The sequence below is a fragment of the Chaetura pelagica genome, unplaced genomic scaffold (genome assembly GCF_000747805.2).
Source record: "Chaetura pelagica isolate M959 unplaced genomic scaffold, ChaPel_1.0 scaffold399, whole genome shotgun sequence".
Taxonomy (NCBI): Eukaryota; Metazoa; Chordata; class Aves; order Apodiformes; family Apodidae; genus Chaetura; species Chaetura pelagica.
Genome location: NW_009970719.1, coordinates 837497 through 857889, shown reverse-complemented (window position 1 = coordinate 857889; position 20393 = coordinate 837497).

Here is a 20393-nt window from a genome sequence, read left to right as displayed (position 1 = left end):
CAATGTGGGATTTTCCTCCTGATTTGAATTGGGTAAACCAAAGTTTTTCTATTACTCCATTTGAGAGTACAAATGTAGTTGAAAATATAAACTAAAGGCAGAAAAATGGCTTGTTATCACAGAAATGCAGGGGAAGGGAGCAAGGAAAGAGGGAAATATAATTCTGTCTTAGTTCTGTTAAATTTACATGCGAGGACAAGGAAGGAACATGTCCTCTTGGAAAGGCAAGAATATTCTCACCATTTTCAAAATGCATTATGTTCAAGGATGTGATAGGAGCAGGTGAGAAGGGGTGGAGAAATCAGCTTCTGGTTATTTTCTAAATTGTCTTCAGGATATAAAAGATTAAGAAAACTGCTGTCCATCTGTGTGCCATGACTTCTGACAGTGTTAGTTGACGTGTTTTACTGGCAACAATCAAAGGTAAATCCAGGTTTGGATTTTTGTAGTGCTAGAGAGGGATGTGCCTATATCATGCTCAATTCTGTATGTCCTAGACATTCAGGGATATGATGCCTTAGTGCAGGATGAAATCCTAAATACTAAGAGTCAGAGACTTCTGAACACCTCTCCTCATTAAGGGGAAACAGCTCTCAAAAACTTCCCTGGATCTGTTTCCTCATAAGGAATTGTAGGTGGGTTTTTCAATTTGGCATTTTAAATGGTAGGGATTTAGAGCTGACATCATGAAGAATAACATAGCATCCCAAAGTGTGTTTCATTTATGTTCTTTTATATAGGAAAGAGAAAGGAGAACACTAATAGGGTACCTTAGCCATATAGGCAAATAATTTTTCCAAACAGCAGAAAACCTCTCGCTTTCAGAGGTCTGGATTATTTCCCAGTGCATCACCATTAAAGTCTCTGTTTATCTCACTTTATCATAACTTGGAATATGAGGTAACTTCTAATAATTTCACTTTTAGCTTAGCACTGCAGAATCTATTATTCCAGAGCTGGAACCAAATGCCATCTCAAAACCCAGCCAGCACTGTGTAAGTGCTTTGAATGATGACAGATGAAGAGAAAGTGGGCCTGAATACATAATTACTCTAACATGCAGCTAATATAGGTTGATAAAGCCATGGACACACAATTAAGAAAACATGCCTGATAAAACAGGTTTTTTAAATAGATGGGAATGAACTATAACTAGCTACAAAGGCTTGTGAACTTCCCTTCTCTTCCGGAATGTCTCTGCCTCAGATTGCCTTGGCAGCCTCATGTATAGTGTTTGCCTCATGCATAATGATTTCATTTTCTCCCCCCTTCCTTGAACAGTTTTGCCTTTTCGACTAGTTACTGTTACCACCATTTAATAAGAAGGCTTTCCTTGGCTTTCTAATCGAAAACTTGCTTTTATCTTTCTTCATAAAAGAATTGAAATGGCTTCTCTCAGGTTTCTGTAGCCTCTGGGGAGATAAGGACCCTGCGGTTAACAGGATGAGAGATTTTTGTTTAGAAATTTTTATTTAGACAATGAAAAATGACCTCTGTAAACTCAAAGCTATCTTATTTTGGGGCTTTAGGCTTCTGGCAGATAAATCAATTGGGCCCTTGGGACAGCAAAGGAAAAACCTTTGCAGTAACTATGTCAGGACAACTCAATAGATTTGTTGTGAGGATGCAGTTGTGTTGAAGGCAGAATGCTCTCCAAAATAAATATCATTTTATTTTCTATAAAATATTCAGGATTTGGATAGTAAGCTTTTCAGCTGCCACAAGAAAATATCTTTTTGTTTGATATAAACTTAAGAAAAAAAACAATTTCTTTTGGGAAGGGGGTAGTGGAGGGGGGATGTTGGGGAAATAATGAGAAAAAATGTTTTAACAATTAAATATTCAACTTCAGGTTAAAGCACTTATGAAATTTTATTTTCTCTATTCCTCTTTTAAAACAAACCCCATCTAATCAATATGAAAACCTCCTTCCTTGGGGGGTTGGACTAGATGATCTTTCGAGGTCCCTTCCAACCCCTAGGATTCTGTGATTCTGTGATTCTTCCTGAATGCAAGGGCTTAACATTTATATTCTTTTTTTACTGATTTGATTATTGCCTAGCTAAGGCTATGGCTTCAATAGAGCATCACAACAGTTTTCACACCTATATATAACCCTAAGGAACTTTACAGATCAGCACAGCATGAACTTGCACTACATATTTGCTCTGAAGAACAAGTGAGCCATTTTGCTGTGTGTTCTCTACCTGCTTCGTGCAGAGTGCAGCTAGAGAGTGAAAAGTTATGCAGACATAAATTGCAAATTTGACAACGAAGCAAATGAGGAGACAGATGCTTAAGTAAAATGTATTGATGTGCAATTGTCAGAGAGTTGGTGGCTGTGGAATAACGTGGGTATGATGCATCAATGAAGCCTTATTTCATCCAAAATAAAAATGAATGTAAATAGAACTGGGGAGTTTGAACAAAGTAGCAACAAGCAGATAAATGCATCTGAAGCTGTTGCCACCCAGTTGCATGTTGACATTTGTTTGCTCAAAAAACCCACCCCTGGCAGTGGGCTCTGGAGCTGCTGGAGAGAAGTGTCTGCTGAGGAGGGTGTCTCGTGAATCCGGTTTCACGTTAGGAAGCAGCTGAACTTGGCTGGGTGGCAAATTATGTCTGGTGTTTGGTAGTGCTAAATGCCACCAAACTCCTCACTGCTGTTTACGTGGTTTAAAAAGACATGACACAAGAGGAGAATGAGTTTGCAAGTTTGCTGGTTCTATGTTACATGAGTGGTTTGGGATTTGCATCCTACTTAGTGCTGCTATTTTATTTAGAGCTTCTATTCAGAGGGATCCAGCTTCCCATTTCTCTCTCTCTCTTTTTCTTTTTTTCAGGCACAAGACAGCTTCAGATAAAAATCTAATAAATTAACCCAAGCATCTTCTACATTGTAATGCTGCTATATGACTACTTAGCTGTCAGCTCCTTGCTGATTTTTTCAAAACATGAAGTTGCCACAAAGCATCACTATCCTGGATTTAGCAATACTCTTCAGCTGCACCAGTAACACTACTTCCTTCTACGGCTTTTTAGCCCTGGGACAGCAAGATGCATGTTTGTGAATAAGATGTGAAATAATTTATCAAAATTATAACAATCAGCACTCAGAAGTATTTGCTCTGCCACAACAAGCATGAGCCCTTTGCATTGAATGACACTGATATGAAGAAAAGCCCCAGACAAACTGGACCCAAGGGACATTCCCCAAAAGATAATTTATAGATTTTTTTAAACACAAATGTTCCAATTATTGGGATCCTAATTTTTATTTTGCTCCCTGTTATGGGAGGGTAGAAAGCCTTTTGGAGAGTATTTCCATTTTTCTCAGATTTGCAAATATTCACATTGACATTCACACAAAACCCTCCATTTTAAATAAGAGAAGCTTGGCAATATAATTAAAAACAGCCACAAGACATTAATTCTGGTCTAGCTGATGTTCATCATGCACACCTTGTCAGACAGACATATTCTGGAAGATTTTGCTTCTGTTTTTTTATTTTCAGCTTTACCAAGGAAACCAGGGGCAAGAGCCTATTCATGTACATAATACCAAAGAGTTGAGTGTGGGTTTTTTTTGTGCAGAAGATTGACTGTTGAGGCCAAGTAGCCCACCTTTTTCTGCTGCTTTAACTCTACTGATTCCTGTTCTGTTATCTTGAGGCATTCTGTGAACATTTAAGAATTTAAATTTAGCCTTTTAGCCTTACAACACTGACAGACACCAGTTTTGCAATGCAACACGGCAATGCTCAGTGCTGGTCCCTGAGACACAGCTGGGCTGTGAACAGCTCAGGTATGGCTCCTATGAGGAGGTAATGCTGCAGGAAGTGCACTGAGGCTCTCCTCACAAAATCTTACTGGAAGATCAAATCTATGGCAAGATGAGAAAGCAAACCAGGAGAGACTGCTGGGATCAACAGCACTGGCATCTTGGAAACAGATTCCACATCTAGTTCAGCCTTCACTGTTTAGTGGAGCACTAAGGCTTCTGGGGAGCCACCCTGACTCTTCTCCTGTAGCATTTTTCCTTTGCTTTCTCTCTCTCTTCTCCTTTGAGATATGTTTGTAAGTTTGCTGTAGGGTTTGATGTAGGTTTGCTGTCTTTTTAAAGTTAGTGATTTCCTTCATAATTATCAAATTTTTATGTCCTTGCTCTTTTTGAGTGCTCTTTTATGGAGACCAAAATTCCTTTTTTGAAGATATAATGTTAATAAATACAGTACCTAAGGATGACAGCAGAAGGTAATTCCTATGCTTGATTATTAGAATCTGAAAAGCCCTTCTAGACTTTACGTTGTAAGTCTGTAATGTTCTTCTTTTTCTTTAGCAATGGTGGTGTTCCAGTGTCTAGAGCCAGAGACATTTGGTTCCATCCTGCTAGGCAGTCTGTGTCTTTAGTTTCTCTTTCTGGAGAGTTGGTTGATGTGCTGTAGCCTAAAACCAGTGTTTGTGTCAATACATCTGGCTACACTGATGCTAAGAAAGCTTAATTGCAAGCACAAAAGATGAGTGAGGACCACAGCCTGAGAGATTGTTTTCCACTAAAACTTGTCAGCACACTCACTTTAATGCCTCTTTGCAACACAAGAAAAATGCTGAGGGATGTTCGTATAAATGGTAATAAAGCTCTTCAATGCCAAGGAGGTCATTCTGCAAAGCTGCCATCATCTGTTTCTGAGTTTTCAACTAAGAACTAAAGAAGATCTGGTAAGTGACGTCTCTTTTCCTGTGGGAGCTGGGTATCTTTAATGACTTCTGGGAAAATACTTTCCAAGGACTCTTTGTTGTAAAAAAGAAGCCATAGTGGACTGTAACATATAAGGCAGCAAATAATTTCCTTTCTAAATTTTTCTAGGTAAACAATGCATGCTTTAATAAACAAGGAAAAAAATGTCTATGTTAATATCTGCCTTTCTCATGAAATCTCAGATTTGTCTGAACTAGGCCCTCATGCTGGTCCATGTCCACATAACTCATCCTTTACAGTCATAGACTGATGTGACACAGGGTAATAGAAAGTGATGCATTGCCTGAATTTAAAGGAACACAGACTATTTCAGGATCGGCTGTGCAGTATGAGATCTGTATCAGATTTGAAACAAAGCTAACCAAGCAGTCAGAGCAGTAAGATATCTACTGCATCCATTAATCAGTATATACTGTGCTGTTGCTGGATTCATTTTTTTGTTTTGTTTTGGCTTTTCTGTGTGTGTTCACCATCTAACATTGTTTGCTTGATGCCTTTTAAAACTAAGAAAAATACACAAGGTTACTTGGGAGGCCATTTACAGATCTTTTCTCCTCTCAGTTCTTTTATTTTAAGGCAAGAAATCATACTTCTCAACTCATAAATGCCCCACTGGAGTTGTAGATGATCAGTACATCTACATAAGTCTAAAGTTGTTAAAATATGAAGGACTTAGTGTTGTTCATTGTTGTTTAAGTGTTCTTTCTGTGTGTACATGTACTTTTTTGCCTATATGTATGACAGGATCTAATGGCTGGAGTGCCTACACCAGAACAATCCTACAAAACCTACCTTGCCATTGATTATAGAAAACAGTGAAATTTGTTTAAATTTCCTTTGACATTGCTAAACTCACTGGAATCACATATTCAAGTTCTCATAGAAGCAACATGCGTCTTCACTGCTGGAAGGCCAGTGCACATGTATGTTTGGATGACATCTTAAAAATTGAGGGTTTTATAATCTATGTGTTTCTGAGGAGCTGAAGACACATTTGATCCATGTAAAAGGTTTTGCCCTATTGTTCTCTTTTCCTCTGGAGCCTACTTGAGAAAATGGACAGAAACTCCAGACACCTCTTATTTTTTTCTGAAAGAACAGCCATGAATATGTCCATGTGATAGGACCAGAGGGAATGGATGCAAGATGCACCAGGGGAGGTTTAGGTTAGATATTAGGAAGCATTTTTTCACCAAAAAGATTGTCAGGCATTGGAATAGATTGCCCAGGGATGTGGTGGAGTCACCATCTCTGGATGAATTTACACAGCATGTGGACCTGGTGCTTAGGGACATGGTCTAGTGGCGACCTTGCACTGTCAGGTCTAGGGCTGGACTGGATGATCTTGGAGGTATCTTCCAACCAGGGACATTCTGTGATTCTGTGAATGCTGGTGTTCTGCACACTTCCCTCCAGCAGTCAACAGTTTACTTCAGCTTTGCACCAACTTGCCATTTATCTCTCTTTAATTCAAGCTTAGTTGTGCTCCATACATAAACAAGGAATCTCAGTAGAAAGATTGTCTTTAGTTATGATGGTCTCAGCACAGTTTACTTCAGTAGGCTGCTTGTAGTAACAAGCGTGATACATTAAAACAAAAGCAGGGCTTGCTTTTTAAGTTGACTTTGGTTAACTTGTAAGCCTTTCATTGGAAATACCATGAAGGACAAAGCATTTTTCTGATGGTTTACAAAACGCCTTTCAAAATACATATGCTTTTAAAAAATATTTTGGTCCTACAGTATTTCTTCCTTCCATTTAGAGATTTCACACTGTGGCTCCTCACTGTTCTAGTACCTTCTATGATCTCTTGGTACAGTATGTGTTTTAAAAGATTTTTCTAGGAAAAGAATTCTGGTTAGGAGCATCCTAACAATACTTATCTTTACATGTTGCTTCCACTGAAGGACTATTCAGGTTGTCCAAAGTCAAAATATGAACCAATCCTCAGCACAGTTTGTTTAAAAGAGAACTTTTAAGTTGTCAAAATGCTGTGTATGAGAGACTTTGCATGTTAAGACCCTTTCTGCTGAGATTATGGTAACAAAGCATAATCCTTACATTTAGCACAAATTATGCATTTAACAGAAAACAAACAGGTTGTGCATCTTTAAAAAGGCTTTCATAGCAATGTGCTTTGTATTTCCTTAAAAACTTCAATGCCACTTTCTCCACAGTATTGCTGTGACGTGTATCATACAAAGTTTTCAAGTAAGACACCTTCTAGCGATGAGAACTTCAGAAGCAAAGCCTTCTGAAACCATCTGAACTGCTTCAAAAAGAGCATCCTCCTCTTAGGGATCAGCTATTTTTCCCAGGTTTGAAAGTCTAACCTGGTAAATAGCACCAACAGGGGACTTTTCCCCCCAACTCTTTTGGAGAACCCCACAGATATGAATATCTTCAAAGGAGGATCTGTTAAAAAATGTAACAGTCTTCAAAGGGGAAACACCACCCTCAGCAATCTGAAGTTCTTTAAAGTGGGAGCCCACCAGCAGTATGAATCCTCAGAGGACTAACTCCCAGAGCACTGTGAAAATTTGTAAGAGAACAAGCCCTCTTTCCCAAATACCCTGTAGGCTATTATTTTCCTTTAAGAGGACTCTTACATGTGTACATTTATAATTACAGAAAGGGTCTTATTTAACCAGAGCCCTGTAGAACTTTCTTACTTTTGAAAACAAATATTGATAAAAAGAAAAGAATGACAGAGGAAAACAATTCGACTTTGCTATTTGTCTTTTGCTTCTTTTATTTATAGCTGATCTCAATATAATACACCAATAACACTTGGCTTGTGTAGCTCTTTTGATCTCAGGAACTCACAGTATTCTTTGAGAGTTGTGAAGAAATATTCTTCAAGGAGAGTTATCCACTTATACTGCTGGCTAACTGGAAGTCCAAATACTCTGTCAGGAAGCACGTTTATCTCTTTTTTGTACCATTGCTGGGTCTGCTCTAATAAATACTTTAATAAATAGTCAAGGTTTTGGGTTTTTTCCCTCCCTCCCATTGTATTCTGGCATTTTGTTAGGTAGGAGTAGCTATTGTAGATATTAAAGTAATTATTTATTCTCAGACTTACATTCCATGCACACCATGAATGCCCAGACAAGCTGTGCCATGAGGCCAGCTGCCATGCTGGCCAGGAGGACAGGGATGCTGAAGTGGCTTGGGCTACTCAAATGTGTCCTTGGATACCTTTCTAAATATTAATGTAGGGAAGTCCATGAATCAGGAATGAATTTATCAGGGGTTGTTGGGAAGAAGATGAGCCCAGTTTTGCAGAGATGGAGAATGTTTTGACTGACAGCTGGTGCCTGTATCAGTCAGTATCTGAAGTCAGTTCTCTTGAGTCCCAAAGCAGAAGAGTTTAAGGTGTTTTCTTTTTTTTGCAGGCTTTTGCCTTCATCAGTCAATAATACAACCATGAAGGAAAGAATTCTTCCTCCCAGGGGTTGTGAATGTATACCCTGAACACAGATTTACTAGTAAAATTTCTGACATGTTGAAGAAATGATAGGAATAACTTAACTTTCCCTGTAGAAGCAAAAATATCATGCTCTATTCATGTATTTATTAGCTTTTTTTTTTTTTTTTTCCACAATGCTCTATGATTTATGGCTTCTAATGCAACTGTAAAATCTGAACATTTCATATCTTGCATTAAGTGATGTTTGATATTTTGATTTCCTGCTTCTAAACTGATGCAAAAATGTGTGCCAAGAATATGATGCCTGATAGTAGCCTCATCTTCCACCTTTACCAAGAGAAAAAAATCTTTTACAGTAAATGATAAATATCTTTATACCTCTTTGATGATAGAATAGTCTGATATTTGCCATAATTTTTTTTTCCTTACTGAAAATAGCATCTTCTGTTTGGAAGTTACTCACATGTATCCGGTGGGTGATGTTTGGGTCTGATACCAATAAACACATTTATCCCATTCAGCAGACTAACTGTATTTTCCTGTGAAGCACTGATAGTTGCAGCACTGTGTATATTCAGCAGTACCATTGGATAAATCTACTGGCAATATGTGAGGAAAAGAAGTAAATAGACAAGTCAAAGGATACCTTGATAACACTGGGCAGGCTGCAATGATTCTTTAACTAGTTGAAGGAATTTCCTTCCATTATGAGATCTGACAGTCCCTCCATCCACATGTGACAGTCTTTTACTAACTTTTTTTTTGCTAGCATTTAGTCCAGGTGGGAGAATTTGATAAAAGAGAGAGAACTGTGTTCAGAGCAGGCTTTCCATTGCTGCAAAACTCTCAAGGACTCCTGTCAAAGCATAGTCCTGTGGATAACACCAGATCCCAGAAATGTGAATGTAGACACTGATGTAACTAATGATTCTGCTCTGCGAAATCTGTTTTTGGATGTGGAGCCTAAGACAAAGGACAAAATGAGCAGTAGTGTATCTGTACCTCTCCTTTAAAAAAGGAAGTTTAAATAACTTCCTGAAAAACTCTTGTTTTCTGAATCTTGCTGAAGCAAAATCTCTATCCCAAAATACAGTAGTCATGAGAAATCACAATTTAAATGTATGGAAAGAAATAGCTATATTGATTCTTACTGTAATTATATTGCATTCAATGGAGTTACATCAGAGACAAATGCAATGTGGTTATTCACAGGAGCTGGGAAGGGTGTTTTTTCCAGTCAGTCTTCCTTAGTCTTCGAAAAACAAAATTTACAAAGTTACTAGCAGAGGAAAAGAGCATTAGAAATATTTTTCTTCTCTTGTGTTAACTGCTTGTAGTGTAGCAGCCTTAAACAACAGTCGTGAACTGCAGAGAAATTCTCAGTTTAAAACAAAAAAGCTATCAACTTTAAAAATGAAATATTTGAGGCACACTTTAATGTTCAAACCCAAAAGGAAAATAAGAAGACTGAAAGTTTCCTGAATCCTGTCCCAATTATATTTCATTTAATAACACTCAGTGAAATATCTGGCGACAGGGGAAATGAAACTACATGATTTTATGGGATCATTCATCAAGAACTAATTGAAGCTTTCATACAGTTTAGTGCTGATAAAACACTGTAACAATAAACAATAACAAAATTCACCAGAGAAGGATTTGTTTAGCCGTGAGGAAGATGGTTCAGTTTCATCCTGGGGATTCCTGGTTAAAAGAGTCTCCAATTTAAAAGGGATAAGCACAGGCTCCTGTGCATAATGACAGAGTGGGAGCTGTGGCAAATGTATTAGTGTTGCTCCAGTGGAGCTATTCTCATTGCAAGTATTTTCTATTGTGTGTGGCTGAGGCAGGATGCAGAGCAACCAATAGGATTTTGTAAAGTTTGATTTTTTTGTAAGCAGTTCCCATGTAGTTTTATGAAAAGTAAATTACAGCTACAGTAGAAGCAACTGAAGTTCTGATTCTAAGGTCACTAACTAATCTTAGATATATTGATGGCAGAAAAATTGTTCTTCTTTCCTTATTTCTTCTAGGAATCAGTCTAGTCTTACAGTAATAGTTCTTCTAAACATATGCTACAGTGATGTCTTGTCAATATTGTCAATATTTAAATTGTTGAAACAAGCCATGTTGTCCCTTTATTTCTGATCTATTTTCTCTGACCAGACCCTTTTGGCAGTCCAGAAACACAACGAAGAATATCAAGAATGTATTACTTTTTATTCAAATAATGAAAAATAATGTTTCATCAGTCTGCATTAGGAACCCAGGGAGACTCCTAAGAAGGTGCCACAGGGGTTCAGTGGTTCCAGACCTTGCTATGCCACCTTAAGGAAATAATTTCCATTCTTGTCTAGTCCTCCTTCTGCCTTCTTAAAGTGCAAAAATTTTCAGGCCACCTCTTTGTAGAACATGCTGACCTCTTTTGTCAGCTACAGTTTCAGGAAGTACCACAGTAAAATAAAACTATAATAACATGAATGCAGTGCAAGACTAGATGTGTGATCCCAGATCATTCAACAGGGAGGTTGGACTAGATGATCTTTCGAGGTCCCTTCCAACCCCTAGGATTCTGTGATTCTGTGAAACATCACACTGCATGTCCATGTTTCTAAGAGTTGATTCTCTACTCAGTTTTGCAAATTCCAAGACACTCCAAGTAATTGATCTTTCTGGATGATCATATCAGAGGAGGGCAGGAAAAAGGAATCATATTTTGATAATTAAGTCTACTTTGCTGTTTTGCTTATTGGAAATGTAAGTTACATATAACCATATACACACTCTTACCAAATTTTGGTTGTTGTTTTTCTTAAGGGAAATAGAAGACTTAAAATATCTTCAAATAGTTGAAGTCTTTTTTCTCTGTGTCATATACCTACAGTAACAGAATTGATTTGGCATATTTTTCTTCTCAGATACACATCTGAGATCTATCACCTGGTACTATCTGGGTACTGTTTGTGCTCCAGTTGACTGAGATGTGACACATCTTCCATTATCCATTCTTAAAAAATGTAGAAATTGAAGTAGCAGATATGGCAGCCAGCACTGTACCCATGCTCTTCTCCACATTGTGTGACTGTGCCCTTCAGGAGCACAAATCTGAAGCAAGGAATGGAAGTTCCTGGGCTGATCTGCCACAGGAACTTTGGCTGACAAATTTTGTGTCCATCTAGTTGCTTTGCTGAAGTGTGTGTTATCCAAACTTAAAAAAAAATAAGTAGTTTGGGCTAAAATTGTGCATATAATGTGATACAGTATTCCTGTGCATAGCAAGCAGAACTTCATCTGGATTTCAATTGGACTATTCCTAATATCTCTCTGATTCCCAGAGACCAACCATTCTTTCTGAAATGAGCATGCACAAGCCATCAAGGTTTTTCAGATTCCAAGTACTGCATATTTCTCAGTCAATACGTGCATTGAAACTTTTACTTTTAAATTCTACATAATTAACTATATTCATTGAAGTATGATCTAATCTTGTTTTAGTACGAGAAATCTTTCACTTTTGATCCTTCTCAGCATTGTCACTGGTTGGTAGCCTGGTTTTCAACTTGCCCAGAAATGTCTGTGACCTGAGTCACAATTAAAGTGAGGTGTTAGGAGATAAAACTAGAGGAAGTTTGGTTTCCACCTTGTTTAATTTTCACAGCCTCCCCACCCCACACCAAGTGGTTGTTTATTAATTCAAATCACAAAATATGTAAGAAAAAATTAAAAGCTGCGTGAACTTTTGTGATCAGAATCAGTAATTTCTATCCAATAGGCATTGCTGAGGCTGCCATCATCTTTTCAGTAGTAGGGTAAGTGCCTTAAATTTAAACTTTGATTCAGGAAAAAACATTTAGGCATATCAATAATTCCCACTGATAGACACAGGTGCTTAATTTGCAGGATATATTAGGACTACCCAATTGCTCTAAATTGAACACAGGCTTAAATGCTTTGCTGAATAAGCCCTTACATTGAAATCAAACCATGGAAACAATTCAGCAACACTTATCTAGTATATAATGAGTAGAAAGCTCTCTGAAGGGTAGCAGTTGTGGCACTGATAACACAGCTACTTGAGGAATGGAAGAGATTTCACCACGATGTGCATGCATATTGAGAATATTATTGTATGTGAAAAAATAGGTGTAAAATTACACATAATGAGTAAAAATAGGATGCATTTTTGTGTAAACTCCTCTCATGTACAAAGATGAAACAGAGAGAAATAATCCTTGGTTACTTCTTGTCTGTAAGTATTTCATTATTTCTAGATTAGGAGATTTCCATAGGAGTAATGTGAAAAATTTATTAAGTGGTCTATATTTATTATTTATATAGTTATATAAAATTATATAATTTATCAAATTATATAATTTATCATTAATAAATATCTGTACAGTCCATAGTGCTTACCATTTAAGTACTTTCAGTCATATGCATTTAAAGTTTTGCATGTCATACATGCAGTAGCATAGGATAAGTTGTTCCTAGTGTGTGTTTTTTGTGCCTGACAAAACAGGAAGAGAAATTCAAAGACATTTCAAGAAATTATTCACCATGAGGGTAGTACGGTCCCAGAATAGGCTGTCCAGGGAGACTGTTGATGCCCCTTCCCTGGAGGTGTTCAAGGGCAGGTTGGATGAGGCTTGTGCAGCCTGGTCTGGTGTGAGATGTCTGTGCTTATAGCAGGGGGGTTGGAACCTGATGATCTTTAAGGTCCCTTAACCATTCTATGTTTCTCTAACTCTCTGATACTCTTTGCTGTTGTTATTTCCTAATACCCAACTTTAACTTGGTAATTTTGAACTGCCCTAAGTTATGCTGAATGATTTTTTCCTCAAGTGATTGAAATTTCCCAATGAAAGAACAGTACTCCTGATATATTATTCTTTAGGTCATGTTTCTTAAGGCTAGGCAAGCTGTAAAGATCTTCAAAATAATACATACATACACCTTGATTATCCTCCCCTTCTTGCAAAAACATCAGTTGGTATAAACTGGGCAAACAATGCATTAAGCATTGTGTGTTATATTAATATCTCATAAAACAGTCAGCAGTGATTTTAGGTTTAAATGTACTTAATCTAACATTTTATGTCTGCAATGACAATATCTATATTTGAGTTTGTTACCCCAGATTCCCTCTTTAGTGGAAGGTTGTTTAAATGTCAGTATTGCTCTGGCATATTAGGTATAGATTTTAAGATATAAAAAATGTGCATATTGTAAATGTCTGCATTTAGTCAGATGAAACCTATCTACAGTATCTTAATTATACACTTGTATCACAGACCCTTTGCTTTTCTACCCAAAGAGCTGTCTCTGGACAGGCACTGATGCTCTTACAGTGTTTCAGCTTCTGTTTTTATGTGACAGAAATAACAGTAACAGTTGAGGTGGTAGAACAATAAAGAAAGCCATGACCTTACCTGGGATCAGAATGCTCTTTTGTCTGGGCTCTTTTTGCAGAGCCTGTACTGACTGCTCTTCTTGTTTCAAAAATGTACTAGAAGGCTTAAAGACAGGAATAAAAAAAATAAAAATAAAAAAAAGAAGACAGAAGTAAAGGACAGAAATACAATTCTGTGTTCAATAGTAGACAACATCAATAGGAAGACAGCACTAAATGGGTTCACTTTTATTTCAATGGTACCATGGCTGGAGGAAGCTCTAGAGTAGTTCAGAAAAATTCAGAAAATTCTATAGCATAACCATCCCCATAACAAAGCTCTCTTTGACTTCCTAAAGATTGATTACAAGGCACAAAAAAAGCCAAAAAGCATAACCACAACGTGTGACAGAAAAAGAGATCAAACATTTCCCCAAAGCCTGAAGTGACGAAGTATTTTGTTAGAGAAAACACAGATCTTACAAAGTGAAAAATACCCCAAACAGTACCTGACAGTCTGACCTGGTGAAAATTAGTCCTGACATAAAAGCTGGCAACTGGTTTAACTTTGAGAAAGTGAGCAGGACCCCAAAACACACATCCAGCTCACTTCAATTTTTTTACAGGGAGAGCCCACTGTTTTCTGCCTTGGATCGTATCAGTCACATTCCAGGCCCCAGGAAGATCACAAACACTCAGAAGCCACAGCTAATCCACACCTAGCAGTCTCTCTCTGCACCTTTCTGACACCTACAAAACCCATAAGGAGGTTTAATAACACCTAAAGGTGTTATGAAGCAACAGAGCTACAGGTTCATTTCAAATCCTCCTAGAGATACCATGACATCAAGTGCCCCAGACTTCCAAGTCCCTCTCACTTCTGCCTCATCTGGGTGCTGTTATTGAGCTACAAATTACTGGAGACAGGGAGGGTACTGCGGAGATATCACTGCTTGTGTACTTTTTTGTTCTGTTCGTTGCACAGTCCTCTCTGTATTTTCAGTCTTAATTTTAACACGTTCATCGACTTGTTAATCTGTTTGCAAGGCTACTCCAGCATTTAACCTGATAGCTAAAAAACAATCTCACATGGAATAGTTTTAATTTCCAGTCTGAATTTATTTGTGACCAATTTGTAACCAACTAATTGTGTGCCTGCACGAAAGGGGAGTTTTCCCTCTGAGTGTAATTGGATCAGGCCCCAAACCGCAAAGACAGCTGCTCTTATTATGGCATGGAAAGCAGGCAGGGTCTGGGTGTTACTGCGTAATGACAGCAGTAAATTATATTCCAAGGGCAAGATCAGAAGCTGGTGTAAATCAATACAACTCAACTGGCTTTTAAAAAGTTGTATCAGTGTGCAGAAGCTGCTAGTTTGGCCCAAATATTTTCTCAGTAGATTTTCAATCTTAGCCTGCTGTGTAAGGCACGCTGGAGAGCTCGTTCCAGCAGCTCCTGCACCAAGGCAAAAATGACTGTCAGAACCCAGGCTTGCATTTTAGGAAGGCATCCAGCCTTGATTTAGAGAGTGTGTATCATGGAGAATCAACCAGACTCCCAAAGGCATTTTCCAAAAGTTTATTCTCCTGGTCCACAAAAAAAAGCCCACTTCCTACCTCTTTCTTCCTACTACATGTAAAAGCCTCTTCATTCAAAATTCCTCTTCTATTTATACTTCTGAAACATTGTTGTGACACATTTTAGTCTCTATGCTGGGAAACTGAGTTGATTAAACTTTTATTTTATTCAGTCATTGTTTTACAATTTTCCAATTCAAGCGTTTTCTAAGGCCTTTCTAATTTTTCAAACACACTACACTGGTTGCTTTGCTGGCAACATAAATAGGTAACTTCTGATGCAAAAATTTACAGTCTGAGACATTAATCTAGACCTAGAAAAAATAATATTTGACTGTTCCCTGGGAGAGAAAATGAAAACTACTAAACAACAGCTACATTAATTTGACTGTGGTTTAGCGTGTTTATAGGGCATGATATATGTAATGGAATTACTCTGTGGAACAGTCTCTGCTGTTCTCTTTGAGTATATACACACAATTCACTGATTTCTCTACATCAGGTGAGATTTTGAAAGGCATGAAGATACACTGCTTGAAACTAGTTCTGAAAGTCTAATCAACTTTGATTGCCCTGAAGATAATACCAGTACTCACTAATTTCAAATGAAGGCAAATAAAAACCATTGTTTTCCTGATCAAAAAAATACTAAATATATTCTTCTGTCTTTGTTTGTAAAGATAAAAGCTTCAGTGAAATTAACTTTCATGCTTGATATTTCTTTGAATTTTTTAAAATTGGCCAGGCAGACAGTACCCTAACAAAATGTCACCATCAGTTTTAAGCTGAGAGCTAAAGGAACTGTTTTTCTGAGAGTACCACTAAGATGGTAACTGCAATACAATATATGCTTATTGTTACAAGAGCTTCAGCTTTATCAACCATTTTGGAATATCTAACAGGAATAAAACACATGACGAGTAGCAACAAATAAATGTATTTACAGAATTGGAAATGGGAGGAAAGGGTTAAAAAATGGTCAAATCTAAAGAAAAACAATTAAAACACTATCAACCAATTCATTAAGACATAATAAGTAATTAAAAAGCTTGTATTTATTTTCACTCTGAGAATAATGTGAGTATGAGCCCTGTTAACTTCGGTTGTACAAATCAAGGAGGATCTGTCAAGGAGGTTCTCATCAATCTCGTATAACGACTACAGAAGCATTTAGCTGATCTGAAGGGCACAGCTGGATTTTCATCCAGCCCTTTCATTTGGAGCTCTAATTTAACACTTAGAGGAAAACTCCCTCGTGTCTCTGTCCAACTTGTCTGGATAAACTTTTTTTTTTTTTTAAGAATAATTCACTTGGTAAATAAAATTGTGAAGTAAAAAAGAATGACTAAGGATATATCTGTGAAAGTTGCATTAATTTGTAGGAGTGAAGGATGCATCCCACAGAGATGGTTTCGCCAGGCCACCCTGATAACTCAGCCTTGCAAAGATATGCTGTGAGATTTAGACTGAGATTAGAGTATATCTCATGAAAAAGAGCAAGAAAATTAAGTTTAGTCCCAAGATTGACAGAAGGGTAACAAAGCCCCACATACCAATATGGAAAATACTCAGGAAAAGATCCTAAAGCCAGAAGGTTTTGGGTTATTCACAGCATGAATTAAAGGAGGAGTAAGAGGAAGACAGAGTTGCAAAATTTAAGTGTCTGCAAACAAGATATATGTGCAAGATATATGGGAGATAAAGAAGAAGGTTTAGGCATCTTAGTACCTGACCAAAATGATAACGGACATAATGGAATAATTTCCGTTATCAGAGGGGGAATGTAAGCTTGTTCAGGAAGTATAGGAAAACAGGAAGTTTAGGAAATACTGGGAAGAAAAGAGAGAGGATACAGCCTTGGTAGTAGGATCCTTGTTTAGGATATAGTTATTTTTTAAGTCTCTGGGAAAAATAAACAGAATGTCATGTAAAGATCTATCAGAGACTATAGAATAGAAAGATAAGGAAGAGGAAGAGGACTGTGGGTAGTTTTTTGTATAAGAAGAAAAACCCAACAAAACCAACACAAAATATAAAGAGCATCATTCCAAGCACGAGATTTGTTTCTTAGTGGAGGTGTGAACTACCTGAGTTGGGAAGGGACTGCAGCAGAACCCTGACTGTGTGTTAAGCTGAACATTTTTTGGTACAGGAAGTACAATGAACAACAAGAAAGGAGGATTTTTAAATCCAGGTCTAAGCAGTGGGTGCAGAAGTGCATGAAGCCTAGGAACAGCTAATGAGGCAGCAGTTTGCAGAAGAGTTTAGAGTTATAAGGAATCTGGTGCTGAAGGTGAGTTAATAAACACATTATTCCTCAAGAGAAAAAACCAAAAACTACTGGGACATGAGCCACTGGTACACTTACGTGCAAGACAATGGAAGAAATTTTCTCTTCCTCTTAATATTGGGCATCCTCTGCACTGGGTAGGTTGGTTTGGACCTTGTTCTTCAAGAAAATGTAAAACAATTGAAGTCAGAAGAAGGATAATCAGATGTCCAGAATATTTTATTTAAGCAGTAATATAAATTGAACGGACAAAAACAGCTCAAAAAAGAAAAGATAGGGAGAGCAAAGAAGAAAGATTATAACTATATTTGATTATATGATAAATTTCAGGAGAGCAGGAAAAAAGACTGAATAATCAGTTATTCCTGGCAAGGTGGCAAGGATAGGAAGTAAAAGAATACAATTTCAGAAAATCTGGTGTGACATGAGTTAAACTGTCCTAGTGATAAAGATCACCAGTAATGGGAAGATGATGAACTAGAAGGGTTATTGAGTTCTCATAACTTGGAGATCTAGTCATGTACCCACCAAGGATAACAGATGTATAATATATGAGAAAGGATAAAATAACTGATTTCTTGAGGTACTCTCCAGTTCTGACTCTAGTTGCTTATTCCTAACTTTGAAGGTAATAATTTCCAGGAAATGGGGTTAATAAAGACAGGAAGAAATTTATTCTGCACAAAAATCAATAGAGAGTCATAGTCATGACAAATTACTTATTTTCTTCAGCTTTAGTCTGCCTTAAGATATATGCCTTTATTTAATGAAACTTCCAACAACATTTCTACATACTAATCTTTCTAGTATTTAGTGATTCAGATCCTTATAACTTCACATTATTGAGGTACCCTTTGCAGATAAAGTTTAGCATGTTCATACCTTTTCAAAAGAAATGCTTCATAATCATGTTAAGAATATTTAGTGCTGTATCTCCCTTGAGATTTGTAGCATCTTACCTTTTCCATTAATTTTATTAAATTTTATTTAAATTTATTAAATTTTATTCACATACTTGGGTTTTCCTCTTTCACATAACGAATTTTCCTTTTCCAGGCCCTAGTGGATAGTCAGAGAATCCTAGGGGTTGGAAGGGACCTCGAAAGATCATCTAGTCTCCATTTGTCTTTTGTGTACTCACAACATATCTGTAAAAATTTTGGTGGCATGTAAAATACTGTTCCTCTTGATATAATGAAATAAAATTAGGAAACATTAGTTAATTATATTTTTCTTTGCCTGAGAAAGAAGCCTTTGTTTCATGTAGTCATGCCACACTTGACATCATCCATATTTGCCACAAATATGGGTGCTAAAGGAGAGTTTAAGAAGATAATGTTTCTTCAGATTAGGATGGAGTGGCAAAACCTTTTCATATTCAGTTAAATTTGTTTCCAAGGTTTTCTGTTTGTCAATACAAAACTCTTATATTTCTGACATTTTTTTTTTTCAAATTTTGATCTGTTCTTCCTCTAGGAAAAACATACATAAATCTGAACAGAGTGGTAGATAAGAGATCACAAGAGATAGATGAGATATGAATTCAGGTCCTTGCATACTTATTCTTCGCTTCCTATCTAGGTATCCTGACCAAAACTTCTCATTATTTTACCTCCTTATCATCCATCTTGACTGATCATTATGCAGTTTGAAATGATGACCTCACTCTTTTTTTCCAATATACATTCCAACTATATAAAGATTGTTCATGATAAAGTTACTTTCCCCCAAAAAAGTTGTTTTGATAAATAAGCAGTTATAACCAATGGAATAGTCTCCCAAGAGAAGTGGTAGATTCCCCCACATTGGACAGTTTTAAGCCTTAGCTTGACAGGTGCTGAGCCATCTTATGTAAGTTGTAGTTGTACCTAGAAAGGTTGGACCAGGTGATCCTTGAAATCCCTTCCAACCTGGCATTCTATGATTCTATGATTAAGACTTATCAGCAGACAGTGCAAGAGACATCCTTCCATTTTCAGTGAAGCTATGTTTATCAAAAGTAAGCATATGATTTATTCTCAGGGGCTAAGTCAATATGTGAAGGAAGTAAAGTGAGTATAAGTATTTTCCTTGTAGTTGTCTCTGTTGGCTTTTAAAAATTTTATATTGGCACCTCAAGATTTGGTAGTTTATAGCTGTTGTGTATTTCATAGAATCATAGAATCCTAGGGGTTGGAAGGGACCTCGAGAGATCATCTAGTCCAACCCCCCTGCCAGAGCAGAGTCACCTAGAGTACATCACACAGGAACACATCCAGGTGGGTTTTGAATGTCTCCAGTGAAGGAGACTCCACAGCTTCTCTGGGCAGTCTGTTCCAGTGCTCTGTAAGTCTCACAGTAAAAAAATAATTTCGGATATTCACCTTGAACCTCCTATGCTCCAATTTGCACCCATTACCCCTTGTTCTATCACTGGTCATCACTGAGAAAAGCCTAACTCCATCTCCCTGACACTCACCCCTTACATATTTGTAAACATTGATGAGGTCACCCCTCAGTCTCCTTTTCTCCAAGCTAAAGAGACCCAGCTCCCTCAGCCTTTCCTCATAAGGGAGATGTTCCACTCCCTTCATCATCTTTGTAGCTCTGCGCTGGACTCTTTCAAGCAGTTCCCTGTCCTTCTTGAACTGAGGGGCCCAGAACTGGACACAATACTCCAGATGTGGCCTCACCAATGCAGAAGAGAGGGGGAGGAGAACCTCTCTTGACCGCCTAACCACACCCTTTCTAATGCATCCCAGGATGCCATTGGCCTTCTTGGCCACAAGGGCACATTGCTGGCTCATGGTCATCCTCCTGTCTACCAGGACCCCCAGGTCTCTTTCACCTACACTACTCTCCAGCAGGTACTCAACCTGTAATGGTTGGGACATGGGGTTGTTCTTCCCCAAACGTAAAACTCTACACTTGCCCTTGTTGAACTTCATCAGGTTTCTCCCCGCCCA